The following is a 9728-nucleotide window of genomic DNA, read 5'->3' as shown; positions in this document are numbered from 1 at the left end:
CAAAAAATTAAAAAATAAGATAACAAATAACCCAATCAACAAATGGGCCAAAGACCTGAACAGACACTTCTCAGAGGAGGACATATAATCAATCAACAAGTACATGAAAAAATGCTCCCCATCTCTAGCAGTCAGAGAAATGCAAATCAAAACCACCCTAAGATACCATCTCACTCCAGTAAGATTAGCAGCCATTATGAAGTCAAACAACAAGTGCTGGCAAAGATGTGGGGAAAAGGGTACTCATGTACATTGCTGGTGGGACTGCAAATTGGTGTGGCCAATTTAGAAAGCAGTATGGAGATTCCTGGGAAAGCTGGGAATGGAACCACCATTTGACCCAGGTATTGCCCTTCTTCGACTATTCCCTTAAGACCTTAAAAGAGCGTACTACAGGGATACTGCCACATCGATGTTCATAGCAGCACAATTCACAATAGCTAGACTGTGGAACCAACCCAGATGCCCCTCAATAGATGAATGGATAAAAAAAATGTGGCATTTATACACCATGGAGTATTACTCAGCACTAAAAAATGACAAAATCATGGAATTTGCAGGGAAATGGATGGCATTAGAGCAGATTATGCTAAGTGAAGCTAGCCAATCCCTAAAAAACAAATGCCAAATATCTTCTTTGATATAATGAGAGCAACTAAGAACAGAGCAGGGAGGAAGAGCAAGAGGAAAAGATTAACATTAAACAGAGACATGAGGTGGGAGGGAAAGGGAGAGAAAAGGGAAATTGCATGGAAATGGAAGGAGACCCTCATTGTTATACAAATTACATATAAGATGTTGTGAGGGAAAGGGATAAAAAAAAAAAAAAACAGAGAGAATTAAATTACAACAGATGGGGTAGAGAGAGAAGATGGGAGGGGAGGGGAGGGAGGACAGTAGAGGATAGGAAGGTAGCAGAATACAACAGTTACTAATATGGCATTATGTAAAAATGTGGATGTGTAACTGATGTGATTCTATAATCTGTATTTGGGGTAAAAATGAGAGTTCATAACTCACTTGAATCTAAAGTATGAAATATGATATGTCAAGAGCTTTGTAATGTTTTGAACAACCAATAAAAAAAAAGAAAAGCTAATTTGCTTTAAAACATATATCTTAAGAGGGTCATTCAGAAATGTGTACATGAGTCAGGTAGGTGACTTATGGAAACGAGGCAATGTACTTAACTGTGTGTATATTTTGGTCAGATTTTTTTGCAGTTTGAAGAAAAGACCTGACATGAATCACTAGAAGAGGACAAGTTTATGTTGAGGTTCATGGTTTCAGAGGTCTCATTCCATAGACTGCCAACTCCATTCTTCAAGACTTGAGGTGAGACTGAACATCATTGTGGAAGGGTGTGGCAGAGGGAAGTGGCTCAAAACATTACACCAAGAAGCAGAGAGGAAGCTAAGTTCAGCTTACAATATACATAACCTAAAGGCATGCCTCCAATGACCCACCTCCTCTAGCCATAGCTTACTTACCCATTGTAACTACCAAGTTGATTTGTATCTGGGGATCAGTGCATAGATTAGGTTAAACCTTTTATAACCCAATCATTTCTCCTATAAGCCTTCTTGCCATTGTCTTTTGGGAGATACCACATATCTAAACCACAACAGTGTGTATTATCCTAAAAATCTGCCAACAAGTAAGATAGAAACTTCATTTCAGTTTCTCCATCTTTAAATTGAGAATTATAAGAATACCTACCTATAATAGTTATCTCCTGTTGAGTAACAAATTGTTCCAACGCTTAGTGGCTTAAAGCAAAATTTATCATCTGACAGTTCCTATGGGTCACAACCTGGGTGTGGTTTAGCTGGAATCTCTATCCCCTGACTCAGTATCTGTCTTAGTGTGTTGATCAGAGTGTTGACTATGGCTTGCCTCTGGGCAAGTATCTACTTCTGAGCTCATTCACATTGTTGTTGGTAGTGTCCGATTCTTTACTGATTATTGGACTGCGAGCTCAGTTCCTCCATGCCTGTTGGTCAAAGGCTGCCTTCAAATTCTTGATACACAAATGTTTCCTCAAGATAGCTTATAACATAGGAGCTGGCTTGTCTCCAACAAGCAGGTAAGAGAAACTGAGAAATCAAGGATGAGGCCACAGTCTTCTGTGACCTGATATTGAAAGAAATATCTATCCCATAACTTTTGCTATATTCTCTTTGGTACAATAAAGTCACTAGGTCCAGCCTGCACCCAAGAGATGGGGATTATACAAGACTATGAATATCAGGAGATAGGGATGATCTGGGACTATCCTGGAGGCTGCCTTTGCCTTACACACTGTCTTAGAAAATTTGTTGGAAATTCAATGAATTAACATACGTAAAATACTCAGAACAGTGCTATATGTGGTAAGCACTTATGCATTGAATTTGATCTGTGATTAAAAAGGTATTGACTGCACCAATTTGCAGTCCCATCAGCAGTATACTAGTGTACCTTTTCCCCACATCCTCACCAACACTTATTTTTGTCATATATAAATTAAAAAATTAATTTTAAAAAAAGGGAAAAAACGTTCTGTTGCACATAGAGATGCTTTTTTTGGAGGGGATGGTGATTGAACTTAGGGGCACTTGACCACTGAGCCACTTCCCCAGCCCTAGTTTGCATTTTACTTAGAGACAGGGTCTCAGTAAGTTGCTCAGTCCCTTGCTTTTGCTGAGGCTGACTTTGAACTTGCAATCCTCCTGTCTCAGTCTCCTCAGCCTCTGGGATTACAGGCATGCACTACTATACCTGGCGGTAGAGATTCATATACCACTTTAAAATATTTAAGTGCACATATTATTTTTAAAATGCTCTAATGAAATACATTTATATGCATTTTCCGTAGTTGGAGGTATCAGTTTATGATTTCTGGCCCTGGTGAAACAAATAGTAAGGTAAATATTATATTTCCCAAATTCTAAGATAAATATTTCAGGGTTTTTTTTTAATCCTAAAATAAATTCAAGTTTTCAAATATGAACAAAGTAACTAAGAACTCCCATATATCCTTCATTAGTAGTCTACCAAATAATCTATTATTTTTCCTCTCTCTTGCTGTTTCTCTGGGTATGTATATAAATATTTTTATCTATCACCCAAGAATAAATTAAAAACAATTTGAACTCATTATATTTTTAATATTTCCTAAATATAGATTTTTTTCCTACATAACCATAACAAGAAATTAACACTGATATATTAAATCATTATCATCAAGGTCTCCACTCAAATTTTTCCAGTCTCTTTATATATCCTGGACACAAGTTGAATTTCGTCAATCTATCCATTTAATGTTAAAATTGGAACATTGCCTCAGTTATTCCTTATATTTTATGGTTGTTTTAGTCAGTTTTCTGTTGCTCTGACAAAATACCTAAGACCTTCTTTGGAAGTTTGTCTTGGATCTCAGATCTGGAAGTTTATTTGGATCTCAGATCTGGAAGCTGGGAAGTTCAAGAACATGATACTGGAAACTTCTTTGTATCTTATCGAGTCTTGCTGCTGTAGCATATCATGACACAAAGTGTCATATGGCAGGCCAGCAAGGCTGCTAGCTTGGGTCTCTCTTAGAAAATCATCATTTGGTATCCACCCTCATGACCTCATCTAATCCTAACTATCTTCCAAAGGTACCACTTCTAAATACCATCAACATATAAATTTGGAGATTAAATTTTCAACACATAAAATTTGGGGGGATACATTCAAACTGTGGCAATGGTTTTCATATTTTAAACAAATATGAATTTATAACTGTAGAAAATTCGTCATTTGAGGTTTGTCAGATTTTCCTCATGAATAGGTTTTTGTTTTGTTTTGCTTTTGGCAGAAAGACCAAGGATATTATATTGTTTTCTTCTGATAACCCCACATCAGAGCACATATAATGCTGCTATATTTCATTACTAGAAATATTAAATCTTATTACTTTGTTAGGATGACATCTGCCAAGTCTTCCCACTTAAAATTAATTAATATTTATCTTATACTCACTTATAAATGAATGATAGCTTTTTTATGCAGAGATACTGTGAGAGCTTCTCTTCTGAAGCTATTTAGATGTTCATTAGTTTGTAGAAGTCTGGGCTCATGGTTTTCTATTATGATTAAAAGATTTTAAGTTAAGAAGCTGTATATTTTATTTTGAGGTTCAATTCTTTCGATATTTTGGAGAGGTATTAAAGCTATTTCCAGGGGCCTGGGGTTGTAGCTTAGTGGTAGAGCACTTGCAGCTCATGTGTGAGGCACTATGTTCAATACTCAGCATCACATAAAAATAAATAGTGATGGTATTGTGTCCATCTAAAACTTAATAAAATACTTAAAAATTAATTAATTAATAAAACTGTTTCCATTACCATTTGAGTAGATCATCATCATTTTTGAGCAGTCCTTACTTCCTGGCACCAAACATGTTCCAAGGTCACCTTGTATTTTTTTTTTTTACCCCAGCAGTAGGTTCAAACATTTATCCAATTAATTATTTATTTCCTCTTATTGGAGAATAGGTGTTAGAAAACAAGATCAAGGTCTCTGAATGAAAGTTCACACATGTTGGAGCAATTATTGGAATGTGAAAAATAATACCACAGCTTATATTTGTTCAATTCTTTAAAAATTATTTAGTATATGACATATAATGTATATAATATATTATTAGTATAACAATACATGCATATATTGAGAAAATAAAATATATTTGGGGCCATACTAAAGATTTACTGAGTCAAATTCTTAAACAGAAAAAAATAAAACCCTGCCTTTGAACATAGCTAAGATGCTTTTAGCTCTCAAAAACATACTTAGGCATTGGATCACAAACCAGGACAACAGGAAAAAAAAATGTTCTCAGTTGGCAGCTAGTACCAACAAGCATTATCTTGTAATATGTCTACCATAAAAATTAAAAATTTCTAGATCTTCACTGTTCAATATGGTAGTCACGAACCTCTCGTAGATATGGGCTACCTTGTTGAACTACACAGGAGAAGCAAACAAATGTACCTTTTCCATATCCCATGTTCAGTGTCCCCTTCTCTGATTCCCTCTTCTTTAGAGATAATCCCAGAGAAACTCCTACCTTCTCACACTCCAACTAATAACTATAATTCTATTTTATAAAAATCCTGGTACTGGGGCTGGGATTATGGCTCAGCAATAGAGCACTCACCTTGCATGTGCGCAGCCCTGGGTTCGATCCTCAGCACCACATAAAAATAAATAAATTAATTAAAGATATTGTGTCCATCTACAACTAAAAAATATATTTTTTTAAATCCTTGTAATGTTTCCTAATCTAGTCCCCAAATACATGGTACTTTAGACAATGTAATTGTGAACTTCTATTTTAGGGTTCCCATCACTAAACACAGGTTCAGTTATTTGCTAAAAAGATTGATAGAAATCAAAGGCTTTTGTACTCCTAAGTGTAATTATAATAGAAATTGGCAAAGGAAGATGATAGATTTGGTACAGACTAGTATATGTGCTCCTTCCTCCAGCAGTGGGCAGTGTTTCTGCCCAAGAAGACTCAAAACTTTTTTTAGTTTTTATTGTGGAGTTTTTATTGTAGAATGATCATTCAGGCACATTCTATCCTACACACACTCTATATACACACCTATACACTCATATACACTTGCATACTCATACACACTCACATGATTACACACTCATACATACTTATATACTCATACACTTACATGCTCACACATACTACAACACAGTTACAACTGTGAAAATCCCAAATGCACAAAAGGAAAGTATTCACCATGAATTACACTGTTTGTGTCCAGTCTAAGCAGGCTGAGCAACAGAATTCAGACACACAACAACCCTATTTCCAGGGAACATTTCGAAAGCCAGCCCAGCCAAGGCTGTAAGGAACTCTTTTAATAATCACACTTTCCATGTTTGTTCTCCTATTCACTCCCTAGTGTTCCAGTTGTGAAAAAACTGACTACCTGTCACATTTCATAGTTACAGATCTGCAGTTCACCTTATTTGAAAAGGACAATAAAGGATTTAGTCTTCAGTTATCAATAGTTACATCATTTTAACCTTCAACATGCTTAATGCAAAGTTTTCAAAATTAATTTTTTGAAGCTACCAATTAAACCATATACGTTCTTCAGGAAAGATCATCATGGCCAAATGGAAGAATATAAGTGATAAAAAAATTATTGATAGGGAAAGCAAAAAGTCCAATTTCATATATTGCACCTATAACTATTAGCCAATGTGGTCTTTCTTGTTTGAATTAACACAAGTGTATCCTTTTATAGCCCCATTATTTTTTATATCTTTTTATTTTTATTTTTATGTGGTGCTGAGAATCAAACCCAGTGCCTCAAGCATGCCAGGTGAGTGCGCTACCACTTGAGCCACATCCCCAGCTCTATGGCCCCATTCTTAATTTACTATTTTTTCTTCCCATCTGGACACTGTCTTCAAATCTGGGAATATGAACTATTCTGAATAACAAATTCTAATTGTAAGAAACATGTATTATCATCTTCTTTGTTTTATTTTGCCAAAGAATGAGTATTTACTTGCACTTTTATAACATCCTTTTTTAGACGCAAAAAATCAGTGCAAAAATACTAACAAAAACACAGACATTGAACCTTAAATTGTCCTCTTTTAATAGTTAGATTTTTCTTCAATAAATACTTCTAATATAAGAGGTTGTATTGATAAGTAATGTTTTAAATTTGTTGGCAAATGTAATGATGAAAAGTCATGATTTTGGTTTGTTTATCATATTTTTCTAAAATATAGTTTACCTTATATTGAGTTCCTAATTTCTAATCCTCATCAAAAATTTGGAAACTGAGGTTATGTCATGTAGTTTGGGCTCAAAAAAATATAATGCCAAAAATAAATCTGAAGCTTTTAGCAGCGAATTATTTTTCAGGAGTAGACAATAAGAAACTTAAAAGATCAGTTATGTCTGTAAGGGGTAAATTGTCCTTGAAAGAAATAAAGGAAGCATAAAGAGGAATTCATGATACATCTCTTGGGTTCAACAATATTAATTTGTCTTAACCATCTTTGAAGTCCTGACCACAGTGATAGTTTCCTAGGTGCATTTTAATTAGGCTGGTACTGTCTCAATAAGCTACCCAGCATTCAGCAGAGAAAAGCCATTTTCCAGAACTATTCATCATGGTATATATTACAATTGGAAATTGATAAATTAATGCTCATATGAGAATGAAAAGTATAGCATTTGAAAAATAAGACTTAGAAAATTATTTTAATTATAGTTCACAATGACCTCACTGATTTGCAATATATGCCATCGTTTGGGGAAAAAAAATCATGTTGTGAGAAGAGGTAAAGAAGTACTTTTCATTAGTGTCTTAACTGTTGAGATTTTATATCAGTATAAGGTTTTCAAGAAGCTAGGTGTTGTGACTGTCTACCCCAAAAGTCCCATCTTTTTCATCATTTTTAAGTATTGAATCATCCTCACTTGTGGATAAGCCATCTGCTAGAAGCAATAATTTTAGGAACAATGTCCCAAAACAGCTTCCCATAGATAGCTGCTGGCAGCTCTGGCATTTGGGAGCATAATCCTTTTAAATTGAAATCTGCCCTCATAGGTACAGGTTTCCAGATCCTCAGAACATCATGAGTTCTTTGTATTTGTGATGAAGGTCAAATTAGAGTAAAGGACATTTAAAATGAAATTTAGCTGATTTTCTTTCTAAATTGGGCTGTTAAAAGTCCAAATAATCAAGAATATGCTCAAAATCTTAATAAAAACCTAATATTCATCTTATGGAAACTGTTAACATACATGATTCATGAGTACCTGAGCAGATTATCTGTAAGTCACAAGTGACTAATCTGTCTTCCCCATGCTTACATTTTGCCTCTCAGCCTGATTGCCACATCTCCTCTCCTGAAGTACAGGAGAAAGAAACCTCTTTTTTCCATTTCTAGTATTTCTACTTGGCCTATTTCACACTGGACATTGACCCTTTGGCAAGTACTGTGCTGTCCATTAAACAAGGTAGTGTATCACAAACATCCATGTGTTAAAGGCTTGATCCTCGTGGGGGCACTGTCGAGAGGTACTGTGGATCTTGAGATGGGGCCTTGTGGGAGGTCCTTTTTCCACTGGGGGATACAACCTTAAAAGGAATTGTGGGCCCCACCCACAATCTCTCTCTCTCTCTTCTGGATGAGGATGTAATTACTTCCTTGCTTCTGACAGAGACTCCGTCTATTACTGTCTGCCATATACCATGGACTAATACAGTCAAGGGTCAGCCCCAGCTAAGCTTTTGCTGCACTGGACTTTGAACTTCCAAAATTGAAAGATAAATAATCCTTTTCTTTTATGAGTTCACAGCCTAACACATTTCACTGTAGCCCACTAAACAGGCTAATACACACTGGGAAGGATTTCTTTTAGCCTCTCTATAATTCCTTTCTCCTGCCTGAACTTGGAAAGACTAATGACTTAGTTGTTGATTATAGAGGAAGAAAAAAAATGAAATATAAGTGGCTTAGCATCTTTTCTTTCAGAGAATCTGTACATTCTCTGCAGACACTAGTATTCTCTGCCCCTCCATTGTACTATGAAAGACCCTTCAACTGCAAGGTGAAAAGCATGCATGACTAGGTAGGTAATTTCAATTTATATATGAAGAATGAAAAGAATAGGTGGTCTAATAAAATAGATGGGCTGTTTCTATTTTCATTACTCTTAAGTCTTATTTCTTGCTTATTTTGGAACCTCAGAAACTGAAAATTTTTTAAAAACCATGAAGATGTCATCAGAAATCCAATGCTTTATGGTCTGAATGCCCCCTCCACACACAACCAAATTCATGTGCCAAAACTTAAGTGTCCATTTGGTGGTATTAAGAAGTGAAGCTTTGAGGGAACAGATAAAGTCATGAGGATCCTGCCTTTAAAAATAGATATATGATGAAAAGGGCTGGAGGAAATGTTTCCCTTTTTCTTTTCCCTTTTTCTTCCCTTCTACTATGTGAGAGCATAGCATTAATCACCTCTCCATGATGCAGCAACATCCTGACAGCAGAGAGCACCAGCCCTCACCAGACACTGGATCTGCTGGTGTCTTGATCTTGGACTCCAAGTTTCTAGAAGGGTAAGAAATAAATTTCTGTTCTTTCTAAACTACACATATTGAAACATTTTGTTACAGCAGCACAAATGGACTAAGACATCCAGGAAAATAAAAATTTTCTAAGAATATATAGATCAGGTTAAAACGAAGAGAATGTACTTTCACAAATGCCCCTATTGTGTCTTAAGTAAGCAACTTCATAATTATGAGATCTCTGAGGTAGTGTTCACTATTCTCCAGATCAGCCTGTGAATATAAGGAGATATACCATGTTAAAGTGTTGTAAGCAATGATTCAGATTAGTGTGTAGCCTGAGTCTATCCAGAAAGGCTGTAACCAATTTTGACAATGTTATAGATATATAAGCACTGAAAAATAAACCAAAGAACCACAGTTTATTTTATCCTTAACTTTTGTAAGGTGTGTCAAGGATAACTTTTCAGTTTTCCCAAAAGATTGATATTTCAATATTTTGAAAACATCAGTGTTAATTTTGAGTTGGCAGATGTAACCTAACAAACTACCATTATGTTTGGTACTAAGGAAGATACCTTTCAATAAAATTATTGAAATGCAAAAAAAGAATGTATAAATCAGATAATTCTGGATA

At 35.3% G+C, this 9728-nt stretch overlaps 1 long non-coding RNA gene across 1 annotated transcript in view; it reads right to left on the bottom strand.

Moving 5' to 3' along the window:
* LOC125615504 overlaps window positions 1-9410 on the bottom strand; it is a 19598-nt gene extending 10188 nt beyond the window's left edge. Inside the window, exons 1-2 of the long non-coding RNA XR_007346120.1 lie at window positions 9278-9410; window positions 2756-2760 (exon numbers count right to left, since the gene is read on the bottom strand). This is a non-coding gene — a long non-coding RNA (uncharacterized LOC125615504). The remainder of the gene's footprint in view (window positions 1-2755; window positions 2761-9277) is intronic.
* Between the last annotated feature and the right edge of the window lie 318 nt (window positions 9411-9728).

The sequence above is a fragment of the Marmota marmota genome, unplaced genomic scaffold, assembly GCF_001458135.2.
Source record: "Marmota marmota marmota unplaced genomic scaffold, marMar, whole genome shotgun sequence".
In the NCBI taxonomy this organism is placed as follows: domain Eukaryota; kingdom Metazoa; phylum Chordata; class Mammalia; order Rodentia; family Sciuridae; genus Marmota; species Marmota marmota.
Note: the sequence above shows the minus strand (reverse complement) of the source record. Positions and strands in the feature narration are given on the sequence as shown.